The 15,223-nt window shown below is 42.7% G+C and overlaps 1 long non-coding RNA gene across 5 annotated transcripts in view; it reads right to left on the reverse strand.

Annotated features, from left to right (window-relative positions):
• Positions 1 to 15,223, reverse strand: part of LOC108176872 (uncharacterized) — a 37,551-nt gene extending 22,328 nt beyond the window's left edge. For 3 of the 5 annotated variants that reach the window (XR_011387183.1, XR_011387185.1, XR_011387181.1), the window contains exons 1-3: positions 11,868 to 15,223; positions 4,215 to 11,027; positions 459 to 2,613 (exon numbers count right to left, since the gene is read on the reverse strand). This is a non-coding gene — a long non-coding RNA (uncharacterized lncRNA). The remainder of the gene's footprint in view (positions 1 to 458; positions 2,614 to 4,214; positions 11,028 to 11,867) is intronic. The other 2 variants (XR_011387182.1, XR_011387184.1) reach the window with 2 other exon arrangements.

A 15,223-nucleotide genomic window follows, 5' to 3' on the forward strand; every position in this document is an offset into this window, starting at 1 on the left:
CTCCCCAAATGGCCACAACAATCAGAGCTCGGCTGATCCGAAGCCAGGAGCCTGGAGCTTCTTCCCGGCCTCCCATGTGGGTGCAGGGGCCCAAGGACTTGGGCCATGCTCTGCTGCTTCCCCAGGCGCATTAGCGGGGAGCTGGATCAGAAGTGGATCAGCTGGGAGCCTAACCAGAGCCTATAACAGAGGCCAGCACAGCAGGCAGTGGCTTTACTCAGTATGCCACAGCACCAGCCCCAAAGTCCCACTTCTTAATACTATTGCCTTGAGGAGTAAGTTTCAAAATGGATTATGGAGAGACACAAATTCTCAAATCAGAACACATGGAAACATAGGATTATAGTAGTTCCAGGGCTCAAATGCATGTACAGATGGCCGAAGAAGACAGCCTCTCTCCCCCAGTCATGGAAGAGTCCTTCACGGCTTTATTCTGGCTGATTGGAATCAGCACCTACCTCTGGGTCATCTCTGTAGTCAGAGAAATGCTATGAGCTCTTGCTGTAGGGCATGGCTGCAAGCTCATTCTTGAGTCAGCTACTTAGGCAATTCACATGGAGAACTGATTAGCATGATTAGCCAGGTTAGGACAAGGAAAGCCTTTGTTTGGAACAAAAGGTGTGGTCAATACCATCAACAGCATGGCTGCTCCAAAGTGGGAGAGCATAGAATGGATGTGGAACCTAGAGAAAAGGAAGAAGTCTATCAAGGGTATTCACAAAGATCCTGGACAACACATATTATGAAAAAGCTATCCATGGATTTCTTGGGTTTTTTTTTTTTTTTTTTTTTTTTGCACCAGAATAAACTTATCTTTTCATTCCATTTTTCCATAAAGTTTTTGTAGTCCCTTTATCTATATTGCAGACAGCTAGTTTACTTCAAATGCATTTGAACCAGCTTCAATGATATAGTTCAAAAGTATATTCTCGGGCTGGTGCCGCGGCTCACTAGGCTAATCCTCCGCCTTGCGGGTTCCAGGCTAATCCTCTACCTAGCGGCGCCGGCACACCCGGTCGGGGCGCTGGATTCTGTCCTGGTTGCCCCTCTTCCAGGCCAGCTCTCTGCTGTGGCCAGGGAGTACACTGGAGGATGGCCCAAGTCCTTGGGCCCTGCACCCCATGGGAGACCAGGATAAGTACCTGGCTCCTGCCATCAGATCAGCGTGGTGCGCTGGCCACAGTGTGCCGGCCATGGCGGCCATTGGAGGGTGAACCAATGGCAAAGGAAGACCTTTCTCTCTGTCTCTCTCTCTCACTGTCCACTCTGTCAAAAAGTAAATAAAAAATAAAAAAAATAAAAAAAGTATATTCTCTATGTCTCTAACTTCCAACAGTATACCAGACATAATTTAATCATTTAATGATGATTTGAGGTCATCAAGATATACACTTATTACTGTAACAATTATAATACAGTGACTGACCCCAGGAGTTACTGAGCTGTGCATGGTTGTGGCCCATTAAATAAATGCCTCCAGAACACTATGCATTTTAACAAATTGTTCTACTTTTTACGACTTTTCTTTCTCTTCCCTTTCTCTAAATTGCCAGTTCTAATCTACAGTGGAATTGGGAACCAGATAATGAACCTTTTAAAACTGCATATAAATTAAAAGTAAAAATGAAATTGCCTGAGAGAAAATATGCCAAAATGTGAACTATGCTTGCCTCTGGTTAGGGGCATTAACTTTTTTTTTCCTTCCTCATTATTTTTTTTTCTATAATGATTAAGAGTAACTTTTATGAACACACACACACACACACACACACACACAACTGAACAAAGTAAATAGGAGTTGAGTGATGCCTTCAAATTCTCCATGTGAAAAAAAAAATGCCCCAGCTATTGATTCTTGCAGTGTGGGACAGCTTCCTAGCAGACTGGAAAGCTTGTTGCTGGATTCTTGGTTGCCTGGAATGCAGTGAGTTAGGGAGGGTGCACAGTTGAGGAGAAGAGTTTATGGAAAAGTCATTGTGAATAGCAGCCATCTATCTGTCATGAGGCCTTACCAACAGGCAGAGACTGGCCCTGGGTGTCACAGACAGGCTGGCAGTCTCGCCTGTGCCGCAGGGCTGGACAGCACAGGGGGATGATGACTCAACCCTTTGGAAGCTCAGAAGGAACAATGTCATGTGAGATAACAAAAAGGGGCCTGCTACTCCCAAGGAATTCCTCTTCCTACATAGAAATTAAAATGGGGATCCAAATTATAATCAGAAGGCTGAATGCAGAGAGCAAAAAGTTAGAACAAACTATGAAGTAGCATAAGCAGCCTGGGGCATCCATCCGGAACACTCTAGACCATATCTGCCAATCACACCAGCCCCAGAGACTCATGCCCCTCCAAACAGTACTTGCGGGGAACTGCCAAACTTTGTCTCCATGACTTTCTTTTTTCTTGATTTCCTTACCAGACAACCCCCTTCCTAACAAGCCATTTCTTCTTTGGATATGTTAGCACAATCACAAGAGTGGGTGAAAGTTATTGCTGTTAATGTTATTTTTCATACTTTCCTTTCTAAGTACAGCTGTGGGAGAGCTGTTTTTTTGTGCCTGGACCACCTCCTGGTTACCTCCCTCTCCGCGGATGACACTCAACTTCTAAGAGAACTGAAAGCCAAATAGAAAAGGATTCAGATCAGTGTAAAATCCCAACTCATCTTTCTTGCAGTTTGTTTTCTGTTTTTTGAATGAATTGTATGCTCTTCTCTCAGTTACTGCTCAAGTGTTGGGGAGGCCCAGGCTCATTCACTCCTCCTTCTCAATGTCTCTCCCATTTTTACTTCCGTTCTATTCCCACTGTCCCAATTCTTCATCTCAACCTAAATTTCTACAGTTCCCCAGTAACTGATTCCCTTGCCTTTAGTCTCTTCCTGTTGACTGTCGGCTGCCTAGTGCCGCCTTCATAGTCTTCTAGAAACTCTCCTTCGAAACATACATAATAGGCTCTTCATTGCAGAGAATTAAGTGCAAATGCCTTAGACCATGGCTCAGAGCTTTCTGTCTGGTATTGACATTACCTTCCGTTGCCTCTAGGCATGGGCCCTCTGTTTCAGCCTTTCTGTGTTCCGTATGCACAAATAAAAATAAAAAAAAGTAAATAATACTTGTGCTTTGCAATGCTAACATACAGGGAAGAAATTAATATAGACAGTTATGAAGACTTGCATTTCCACAATGCATTCAGCTTTTCTATTTTAAAAGATTTATGTATTTATTTGGAAGTCAGAGTTACAGAGAGAGAGGAAGGGAGAAACAGAGAGAGAGAGAGATCTTCCATATGCTGGTTCACTTCCCAAATGGCCAGAATGGGCTGGTCCAAAGCCAGGAGCCAGAAGCATCTTCCAGGCCTCCCACATTGATGCAGGGGTCCAAGCACTCAGGCCGTCTTCTGCTGCTTCCCCAGGTGCATTAGCAGGGAGCTGGATCTAAAGTGCAGTAGCCGGGACTCGAACTGGTACCCATCTGAGATTCCGGCACTGCAGATGGCAGCTTTACCTGCTATGCCACAGCGCCATTCCCAACTCATTTGACTTTAAAATTTTTTTTTTATTAAGGGTGGGCATTTGGCACAGTGGTTGAGACACAGCTTGGGATCCTTGCATCTCATATCCAAGTGCCTGGGTTTGAGTCCTGGCTCCACTTCCGATTCCAGCTTCGTGATAATGTGCACCCTAGGAGGCAGCAGATGACGCCTCAACCAGTTGAGTCCCTGCCACTCACATGAGAGACCCAGATTGAGTGACAGGCTCCTGACTTCAGTGTGGCCTAGTGCTAGGTGTTCTGGGCATTTGAGGAGTGAACCAACAAATGGGTGCCCTCTCTCTCTCTCTCTGTCTTTAAAATAAATAAATAAATTTCCTCCCTTCACTTTCACAAGCACATACATTCATAGAACTATGGTTGGTTACCAGGTAACCTACAGGTGACAGTGGCTTCAGTCACGGTTTTGAAGGAAACCTAAACCTGCCCAGTACAGGCCCTTATTCAATGACAGCATGAAACAGGGTATTGATTTAACTATTGTGACTTGGGCCTATGGTGGTACAGAAACATCCTGGGACATAAATATTTAACTTGACAGAGATCCTGCCTATTCCTCATACAGGATGTGGCCTTGAAGAACACGACATAATTGGGACGAACTGGCCACCCTTTAATAAAGACCTGATACAAAGTCATTTGTCCATAAACGAAATATACTGACTCACCCAATTCAAATGTCCGGACAAGTTGCTTCCAAGTGTTCATACGGGAAGTTCTCCGTATTTTAGCACTGGCTTTCTCCATACTTCGTGGTCTAGTAGATTCTTTCTATTCTGGAACAAAGATGGTCAAGAGCAGCTCTAAGCTTAGCAACACCAGCAAAAGGTCACTTTCCCAATCAGTCAATAACATCCAAGGGTGGGTTCTCAGTGACCCAGATCATCACGCTGCCTTTACCGACCCAGTTGCTGTGCAGGGGAAGTGAGGGATATGATCTTTTGATTTCCTACACTTGCTCATGTACTCCTGCTTCCTTCTGAGGTCAGAGGATAGAGTCAACCTCACTGAACTGCACAGACTGGGAATGAGGGAAAAGAGGTTCTCCAAAGGAAAAAAGCAGATAGTGGGAGAATGTATGCAAGACAGGTCGATGCTAGGGCCGACTTTTACATGTGTGCACATCCGTATCACCTTTAACTACAGCACGTTCATGAATGAATCCCACAACTCAAATTCAAGATGAACTTTGACAATATGCATCAATATTTTAATATATGTATACTTAACCCAGGGAGTTCTAGGAATAATAATAACAGCTATGCTATTAAGTAGTTTACTATGTGGTAAACACTGGCCTAAACAATTCCAACATATTACTTCATTTCAGACAGAACAACTTTGGTATACAAATGATGTTTCCATCTTTGAGCTTAAGAAATTGAGTTTGGAGAGGTTACATGACTTACACAAAGTTGCACACAAATAATAGGCAAAGCCAGAAATCAGCTCCAAACTCTGAACCACTATTAGTTACTTTTCTCAAAAATCTCAATGACAATACAATCTTGAGGTTTCATTCTAAAAAAAAAAAAAATACTACAGGTGAGAAAACATGTACATCCCAGGATGTTATTTATAAGCATTTGTCCATAAGAACTCAGGTGTGAAATAAAGTATCAATAAATTATGTCAACCTACACATGTCCCCTCATTATCAGTAAGTACACACTAAGTTCCTGCTTTATAAAACAATAAAAGATTAATGACTTTTTTGTAAGGCTGTGAAATTACAAGTTTGTTCAAACCAGCTGCCTAAGCTACAAAAGCATCCACAGTCAAGGTTAATCAAACAAATAGGGCCTTGTGCATTGCTTCAAATCTATCAGGATGTCAGTTTATCGTTTAGGAAAAAAATTGAATACTTAATCTGTACAACCACTCAAAATAAATCTTTATCTCTATTAGCTGTCTGCAAACAGGCAAAAGGGAGATGTAGGCTAAATTATTTAACCTTGATGCTATTCAACACTGGAACATTCCATCACATGGGAAAATGAGAGGCTGGAGAGCCCAGAGGGCCACCGCTACTACTGAGATGCTCCTGTTAGCAGTCAGAACCCTGCACTCCGCTCAGTCTCCAATCCAGGGCGAAAGAGGGAACAGACCCCTAGTGAGAACAGCTGGAAAAGCAGACATAATGGCCCAGACTCCTGCCATAGTGCCTGGAAGAGGTGGAAGAGGGGGAACTCAACATGTGCATGTCACTAGTTCATTGCTGTTGCTTCATTTAAAAGATGGATATTAAAATAAAAAGGCCAAGTTCTTGCTGGACCCCAAGTGCTGTTATTTCTTTCTTTCTTTTTTTTTTTTTTTTTGAACTGCTTGTAATACATAGAAAGATCAGCTCATTTATAGTCATGTTCTTTTTCATCATGCCTCCATTTCTCATTATTTTCAGGAATGAATCCTCTGCAAATATAGCCCCAAAACACTTCTGAAAAGTACAAGAAGGAGCAGCTCATTTGCACAAGACTAATGATTTAGTCCTGTGCACTTTTAATTTGCATAATCCCTCTTCCTTTCCCCCTTCATAATGGTCTTTGATTTTTTTTTTTTTTCCCCTCCAAATGACATGGGTTGGGAGAAAGAATTAAGCAAGCATCAAAGTTCTGGTTCCTGTGTTCTCAGCTATTACATTAATCTAAGGTTTTCTCTCCCATTTATTAAAAATCAGTGACTCGCCCAATTTTACACATAAATCCATATCAAAGTTAATTAGAATCTCAGTAGTCTGTTTGTCTTTTCCTTTATTAATTCCTGGAAGCTCGAAGCAAGGCTCTGAGTGTGATGGTGGAGGAAAGTAAACAGGAAGTCAGGAGACAGGACCTGCCCGTGATTAACCAGCAACGTTTGCATGGCTGCACCCAGGCCCCCTGGGCGGGAGGAAGCACCGGGCCTTTAGGCAGCCCAGCCAAAGGTCAGGTTGGCCTCCTGCAGAACTGGAGGAACTGCATCCTGACCCAACCTGCGAGAGAGGTTAGGATGGCGATAAGAAGTCAATAGCACAGAACAGGGCCCTGCCTGCTGACTTCTTTTTGTATTTTCCTCCTTCCATAATCAGGAAAAGCAGTCAATTATTCTTGTAAATTGACTCTCTCTCCTTCTTTCTTGAATACTTTTTTAAAAAATGTATTATGCTACTTTGCAAATCTTCTACTGGAAGCAGAAAAAAAAAGTACAGGAAATAAGTTGTGCAGAAAGTATCAGGCATTTTCATTCTGGGTTTTCAAAAAGGGTATCTGGACACAAAATGTGCACAAGTCGAATGGGGAATTGGATCTAATACACTTCTCCGTGAGAAACTGACAGCGATAGTTCCAGCGCCCAGGATTTTATTGCATATTGATTTTGCTTTAGGAGGTTTGTGTGGAAATTATATACAACAAACTTGGAAAACTGATTTTCTCCCTAAGCTGCTCTTGAAAAGTATCAGGGAATCGCCCAATGTATTTTCTTATTTTGAAGCATAGTTTGTATCAGAAACATTCTAAAGTCTAAAGAAAACGCTATGGGAAAGTCAAGAGACACACAAGCTTCTGTCACACAACAAGAGGCTTACATCACTGACAGGTAAAACAAATTGGAATGTTAGGGAATAATAAATTTATTTTACAGTAATGCATCTGAAACTACTTTTTTATAAAGTCACATAATTCCAGGCTTTGTGTAAGGAAATCACTTGAAGCCCAGAAAAACTGAAAACCAAAAAAGTGTTCGCTTTAACCTACACTGCAGAGCATTCCAACTGCCTGAGAATTGTTTTCCCAGCTCAGGAAAGGCAGGAGCCCCCACAATCCGAGGGTCGCAGCTGCTCCAGTGCTTGGGCACCTCTGCCTCCTGTGACCCCTGAGCTCAGCGGCAGCCCTACCACTTCCACAGGACCAGGAGTGGACACTCCCCAGTTAGCAACCGCCTGGATCCCCAGGTGGGTCTGGTGTGCAGATGGATGGACGGTCTCCTCTCCTTCGGCCTAAGCAGTGTTTGACCCCGTCTACAAGAATCATAGAGCAATGCCGCGTGCTCACGTGTTCCACAGTGCAGTGCATCAGCACTTTCCCCTGCCTCCACAGTGCTGTCCTTCCGCACGATCCAGCCAGCAGCAAGGCTAAGGAGCGATTCCGGGAACAGTTGCTGCCTCATACTCAACCGTTCTTCTTGCCCTGATCATGAAGGCTTTGTTCTGGGTCAGGTTCCAGTTCCATTCCTGTCCGAACGATTCTCACCCTTTCCCATCGCTTTCCTCTCGCCCTCAAATCATTTGAATTGGGCCACATGCTTGTGAACCCCAGCAAAGAGCCCAGTTGGACTTCCCTACCCAGGGGCTCTTCTGTCTTCAGTTAACAAAAAACACAGCCACGCCTGAAGCCCCCAAAGGTGTTGCTAATTCCAAGGAGGGCTCCAGAAAAAGCAGAGTAAAGGCCACAGGCAGAGTCAAAAGCACATTCGTGCCTCCTAAGCAGCAGCCACAGGATTGCTTTGCATTAATGGGTGTCTTATGCCTTTTCATAGAGGGCTAAAATGTAGGTAGGGGTCCGGGTGTGCACAGATGGCTCAGATGATAAACTGCTTATAGTCACGTCTGGGCACTAACATCAGACTTAGGCTTCTCAGTACACATAGCCAAGTTCACTTCCTTGTGGCAGGTCTCTTTCATTGCTACCCATACCCATTACTGTTTATTCCCTTTGAGATATTGACAAGGGATGCTTTCCAAACCTTTGACCCTTTCTTCCCCCAGATGCTACATTTAAGCTTCATTTTCACTTTTCAGTGTTCTTCCTGTCCTTTCCTGCTCCTTAGGGAGTCACTTTAGCTTTGTATGAAACAAAATAGTAAATGCAACACTCATTCACCACACTCAAAGGAAGCAAGTGTTTGATTTCCTATTTATAAAAAAGAATCATACAGAGGAGACATGTTGTGCAAGGATAGGGTCTAAAGTCACCATATGAAACAAAATCTTTTATCACCTAGATTATCAAAGCTTCCCTTACACTAAAATGGAATTCATAGTTCTAACTATACAATCCATTACTTATATAGGATTCCACTTAATATGAGACATAAAATACAATTCTGAAATTTCATTTTCCTATGAAAAGAGAGAAATTGATATTCTTCATTGTGTTCTAGATAAGCTGGTTGCTTTGCATTATTAAAACCAAAATCAGATCTTTAAGGGCTAGCATTCCACAGAGCTGCAAGGTGTTGCACTGGGAGAGCCATGTGAGGACCCATATGACCCAAAGGAGCCCCATTTGGTGTCAGAGTAGATACACTACTAAAATGAGTACCGCTGGTGGGTGTTTAGCCTAAGGGTTAAGACAACAGTTAGGATGCCCACACTCCATCATAGAATACCCTGTGGTTAAGGCCAGCATTGTGGTGCAGCAGGTTAGGCTATTACTTGCCGTGCTGGCATCCTATATTGGAGTGCTGGTTTGAGTCCAGGATACTCCACTTCTGATCCAGATTCCTGCTAAGTAAGGCTCTTAGGAAGGCAGTAAGAAGGATGTCCCAAGTATTTTGGCCCCTGCCACCCACATGGAGATCCAGGTGGAGTTCTTGGCTCTTGGCTTTGGTCTAACCCAATGGGCATTTAGGAAGGGCATCAGTAGATGGATTTCTCTCTCTCTTTCTCTCTCTCTGTCTCTCTGACTCTTTATCCATCTCTCTCTGTGTCTCTGACTCTTTCTCTCTCTCTTTCTCTCTGTTGCTCTGCCTTTCAAATAAATAAATATTTAAGCAACAACAATAGTATTCTTGGGGTCAATACCTAACTCCAGATTGCTGCTAATGCAGACCCTGGGAAGCAGAGCTCAAGTGATTGGGCTCCCGCTCCTAGGTAGAAGATCTGGCTTCAGCTACAGTCTCTTGGTTGCAGGCACTGGCAGAGTAAACAAGCAGTTGGGGGCTCTCTGTCTCTTTCTGCCTCTTAAATAAATAATTTTTAAAATTTCAATGAGTACTTTTGTCCCTTCTCTCTCCTATATTGTCTCATTAGTTTTTGAGCTAGCTTATCTGCTAAGTCAAGCACTTTGAGTGATTCACCATAAATGAAATGTGTATGAAACCCAGCTTCACTGTAGAGGGGAAACATCTATGGAGCTGATTATCAACTGATGTTCACTTAATCACGTATTTAACCTAAATGTGAAGTCTTGCTCCCTTTGCCAGAGATTGTATCCTCCCATTGCCCCTGATGCCACACAACTCAATGTCCACACTCACACATGCATGTCTGCCTGCTTGTGGCACACACACTTGCTACCCACACAGATACTACCACCACCTCGGCGGTAGGAAATGAAATCCTATCCTCCAAAAGCCTCCATGCGATGTTCAATCAACTTCCTTCCACTAGTTAGCAAACTCCTTGGCGTGACCTCCACCTCATCCTGGACCATAGGCATGATGGCTCCTACTCCCTGCCATACCTGTGGGTGCCTACTCAGGACCCCAGTGCCCAGTTGCTGCTGAACTCCTCAGGGCTCCACAGGGTCCTGCAGGGCACTCCGCTGCCCTCCCTGTGGCCAGCATTATTGCAATCATCACCTTTCTAACTCCAAGACTGCTGGCAGCATCTCTATCATCAGTCTTTGCTGAGGAAGCCGGTGCCACTGTTGTCTTCCTTTCCTAAAAACACCAGGAACAGGGGAAATGGAGGACACAGTGAGGTCCTGGTCAGCTTTCTCCTTTGGGAGGCTAAGGCTGAGTTACAGTAGTGCCTGCTCCAGGTTTGATGATGCAGAGATCATTAACACAAAACAGAAACAACAAGCAGGTTCATAATGCTTAGGATAGCTTAGCCACTGTTGTCAGTGCTTGGCACTCTTAAACTTATATAAGGCAATTATTTTGCCAGCCCCGTTCAATGCTAAGAGCACATGTCTACCTGGATGGCTTCCTAGTTCCAATCCCAAATGTCTCCATGCGAGGAAAATCCCTTCTTCTCCCATCCCCAGCCAGAGTGATAGTCCCATCTTCCCAGTCAAGTGTATTCAGGGAACATGAGGTATGTTCTTAGCCCCGCCTGATTCTGAGCAGACCTAGATGATTAGGGGAAAGCTTTGGCTTACTTGGGGATGATAATGTGTCCATTCATATTTTTAAATTTTAAAATTATGAAAATGAATAAACAGAGTATAATGGACTCTTTTATATCAATCCTTCATCTTCAACAATTATCTTAAAAACATCTTGCTTCTTCTACCCCCAACAAAATTATCTTGAAGCAAATCACAGACATCCTGTTATTTCATCTTAAAATAATTCAGTGTGGGGACCAGTTATCAATGTATTATACCCCAGCCCCCAAACAATCCATACTTTTTCTTCCAATGTATGATACTGGAGCTGGACCCTATGACCAGATTTTTTTGCCAACTGGGAAGACGTTAAACTTGGCCAGTAGAGGGCACCAGAGGGACTTGGTGGAAACGTGACTTTTCTGGCTCTGCGGTATTCTCTGCTTGTTCCTATAGTGAAAAATGGTACAACTTGTGAGACAGGAGTACAGCTGGTAACTGACGCGCCCAACAGTCCAGTAACTCTCATAGGTGCCCAGCAGATGTCTTCCCATCACCACTCTGCCCTCCCCTTGTAGTCCGTACAACCCCAGTGAACTCCTTCACTACCCAGTAGCCACAAATGCAACTTCTCTGAGATCTGGCTCTCAACTTTGGGTGGAGGAAGGGCCACTCTAGATTTTATCCTTCCTTAACTGAACTTCCTGTGAGACCCAGAGGTCATAGCTGCTCCTTACCTCTCCCATTCCTCTGTGCTTCAGAATTTACTCCCTCAGTCCTCAATTCTTTGATACTAAATAAATCTTTATGTTAAGCTTTCCCTCTTTAAATTATTGTATGGTTTCTGGCTCATGATTTGAACCCAAGTGATCCAGAGGTTTCAGTTGAGCATTTGACATGAGTCTATTTGCTTTGCTTTGTTAGTGTATCAGTTAGCTTGTGTGTGTGTGTATGTGTGTGTGTATGAGAGAGAGAGAGAGAGAGAGAGAGAGAGAGAGAGAGAGAGACTTCCCTAAAGCTTGCAATATACATTTACAACTACTTCAGGTCCACTTTTAAAGAGCACCATATCACTTCATGGATCATGTGGACATCTTACAATAGCAAAATAATTCTAATTCCTTTTCCTATCCCGTGCATCAATGACTTTATTCTTTTCCTATATATACACACATATATAAGCTGATATGTAGAAAGCAAGAATAATCAAATATGTTCTTGGTATTATTATTTTGAAGAAATATCTGTTAGATAAAGAAAGAGTAATAAAAATAAAAGGTTTTGTCTTACCTTCACTGTTCCTTCAATACTTTTGCATTCTGTACATATATTCAAGGTTCAGATCTATATCATTTTCCTTGCCTCTAGAGAATTTTTACTGTTTGTTGAAAGGCAGGTCTTCTGACAACACATTCTCTTTGTGTTTGCCTGAGAAAGTTCATGTTTTTCCTTCATTTTTTGAAGGATTATTTTCCTGGTATCTTTCCAGGTTGGAGGATTTTTCTCTTAACACATTCTCCTCTTGTTTGCGTGGATACTGAGAATTTGGATATGTGTTATCTGTGATCCTCTATATAAGATTATTTATTCCTCTAACTTCTTTCAGAGTCTTGTCTTTCTCTTTCATTTTCTGTAGCTTGAATGTGCTATTTTCGGGTGTAGCTTTTTCTGGCGTTTATCCTACTTTGTCTTCTGTGAGTTTCCTGGAATGTGATTTGGTGTTGGATAATAGTTGGGGAAATTTTCAGTCATTGTTTCATTTATTTTACCTGTGCCTTCTTCTTTCTTCTCCTGGTTGTATTACCATTGCACATATTTTTACCTCTTGTCCATGTTCCACACTTCTTGGTTGTTCTGTCCTTTTCCCACCTGCACTGGCTCTGGTCTTTTTCCCTCTTTGCTTTTCAATTTTGTAGATTTCTATTGAGATAGTCTCAAACTTGGAGATTCTTTCCTCAGTAGTACGTTCAATCTACAAATTAGCCCTTCTAAGGTATTCTTCATTTCTGTTATGGTGTTTTTATCGCCCACATTTATTTTTTTATTCCTTCTCAGAATTTCCATCTCTCCACTTACATTGGTCATCTGTTCTTCATGCCGTCTACTTTATTTGTTAGAGTCCCTTGCATATTAATCACAAGTATGTTAAATTTTCAGTCTGGTAAATCCAACATCCCTGCTATATCTGAGTTTGGTTCTGATGCCTGCTATGTGTATTCAAGATGTGGGGGTATTTGCCTTTTTGGCGTTCCTTGTCACTTCTGTTATTGTTGTTATAGCTGGTCATGATGTACTAGGTATAAAGAACTGCTATAAATGGTCTTTTGTGATGTGGTGATAAAGTCCTGAAGGAGAGAAAATATTCTATATTCTTACATCTTGGTTTTCTTGCAAGTCTCTGCCTCTGGGCTGTGAACTTCACAAGTGCTTCTCAGTTCTCCCTATGCCTCTTAAGTGTGTCAGGATGATTGAAATAGGCTGGAGTTGTGTACTTCCCTTTCTTAAGGTCAGGTAAGCTCTGACAGTAGATAAAATTCTGGTTAAGTTGTTTGTCCTGGAGGCAGACCTTACTCAGAGAATGTTACGGTACATTTCAAAATGGCCATTTTCCTTTTCCCTCTGCCAGAAACAGGAGAGAGTTTTTCTTTGTCATTCACTGTGAGAATATGATACAGTACCTGGAGACAAAACTCACAAAAGTGTAGGGGACCCCTGATGACCAGGATACCCAGGAGCTGTTCTCACGGACTTTCCCCTCTGAACCTCAAGGTCTTTGTCAGTCAGAAATCAGGTTTCCTCTCCTGGCACTGGATCCAATAGAGGTTTCCACTCCTGGATTTCTGCTTTGACAGCTGTAATTCTCTGTGTTTGCCTCTCTCTCTCCAGTCTCAGGAAAGTGTGTCTGCCGTGTAACCTCCCTGCTCTTAGAGATCTAAGATTTTTTTTCAGTTTTTTCAGCTTTTTACTTGTTAAAATGGAGTACTAGAATACCAGTGTTAGCTCTTCCTGTTGATTTGTAGCAGAAGGTGTGTCATATCCGGCTATCTATTATAGTGGTCTCTCAGAATCTGTGGGGGATTGGTTTCAGACCTTCCACGGACAGCAAAATCTGTAGATGCTCGAGTCCCATATATAAAATGGCATAGTATTTTCATCTAAACTTTGTAAATCTCCCATGTACTTTAGATCATTCTAGATTACTTATAATACTTACCACAAAGTGCATGCTATGCAAATAGTTGTTGCACTGTATCATCAAGGATAAGGACAAGAAAACGTCTGCCTGTGTTCAGTACAAATGTGGTTTCCTTCTAGTATTTTTGACCCATAGTTGGTTGAGTCTATGGGTGCAGAACCTTCAGATACAGAGGTCAGTGGTACTTTGTGATTGATAAGGGGAGTCCTGAATTGTCAACTAGATCCATCCACTTCAACTTTTCCAGACTGATCTGCGAAGACACTAGTCATCATTCCCTAGATTCATTATTTCATCAGAGGTAACAAAATGATTATGTTACAAAACTCCTATTCCATATTTTTATTACCTGGTCCTTCTTAAAAAGAATTCCATATCAACTATTAGGTTACCCTAAGGTATGGATTCTACGGAAAACGCAGTATAATTGTTTCATACTTCTTATTTACCTATTTTCAGAATAATGAGTTTCCTAACATACTGTTAAATTTGTGTGCATTTGGGTGCAATTTTTAAACTCAAAGATTTTAACATGAGTTTCAATTCATTGTAACTATTTTGATATACCAAGTTTCCCATCTTTAGCAAAAAAAAGAAAAAACCTTTAAATTGACTCCTAAAACCTTTTGAAATGACCCCAGTATTCTTTCTTCATTTAAAGATTTACTTTTATTTATCTGAAAGGCAGAGTTACACACACACACACACACAGAGGGGGAGAGAGAGAGAGAGAGAATCTTCCATCCACTGGTTCACTCCCTAGCTGGCTGCAACAGTTGTGCCAATCTGAAACTAAGAGCCTGGAGCCTCATCTGGGTCTACCATGTGGGTGCAGGGGCCCAAGCACTTGGACCATCTTCTACTGCTTTTCTAGGCCATTAGCAGGGAGCTGGATTGGAAGAGGAGCAGCCGAGACACAACCAGCACCCATACGGGATGCCAGCGTCACAGGCAGAGGCCTTAACCCACTACGCCAGTATGCTGCACTATCCCCCTCCTCCCTAGTGTTCTTTGATAGCTTCCTTTCTTTCAGGTCCAACAAAGAGTTTCCATCTCATATTGTACACTTCTTACAATTTCTCCAAGGAGGTCTTATTCATTTTAATAGAAAATGACATTTCGAGGTTAAAATCTGGGTTCTAGAGTTACTCCTTACTACTCTCCAAAGAACTAGTCAGGAGGGGCCGGCACTGTGGCATAGCGGTTAAAGCCACTGTCTGCAGTGCCAGTGCCGATCCCACTCTCTGCTATGGCCTAGGAAAGCAATAGAAGATGGCCCAAGTCCTTGGGCCCCTGAACCCATGTGGGAGACCTGGAAGAAGCTCCTGGCTTCTGGCTTTGGATTGGTGCAGCTCTGACCGTGGAGGCCAACTGGGGAGTGAACCAGTGGATGGAAGACCCTTCCCCCTACCCTGCATTTCCTTCTCTTTCTGTATAACTCTGACTTTCA

The sequence above is a fragment of the Oryctolagus cuniculus genome, chromosome 3 (assembly GCF_964237555.1).
Source record: "Oryctolagus cuniculus chromosome 3, mOryCun1.1, whole genome shotgun sequence".
Taxonomy (NCBI): Eukaryota; Metazoa; Chordata; class Mammalia; order Lagomorpha; family Leporidae; genus Oryctolagus; species Oryctolagus cuniculus.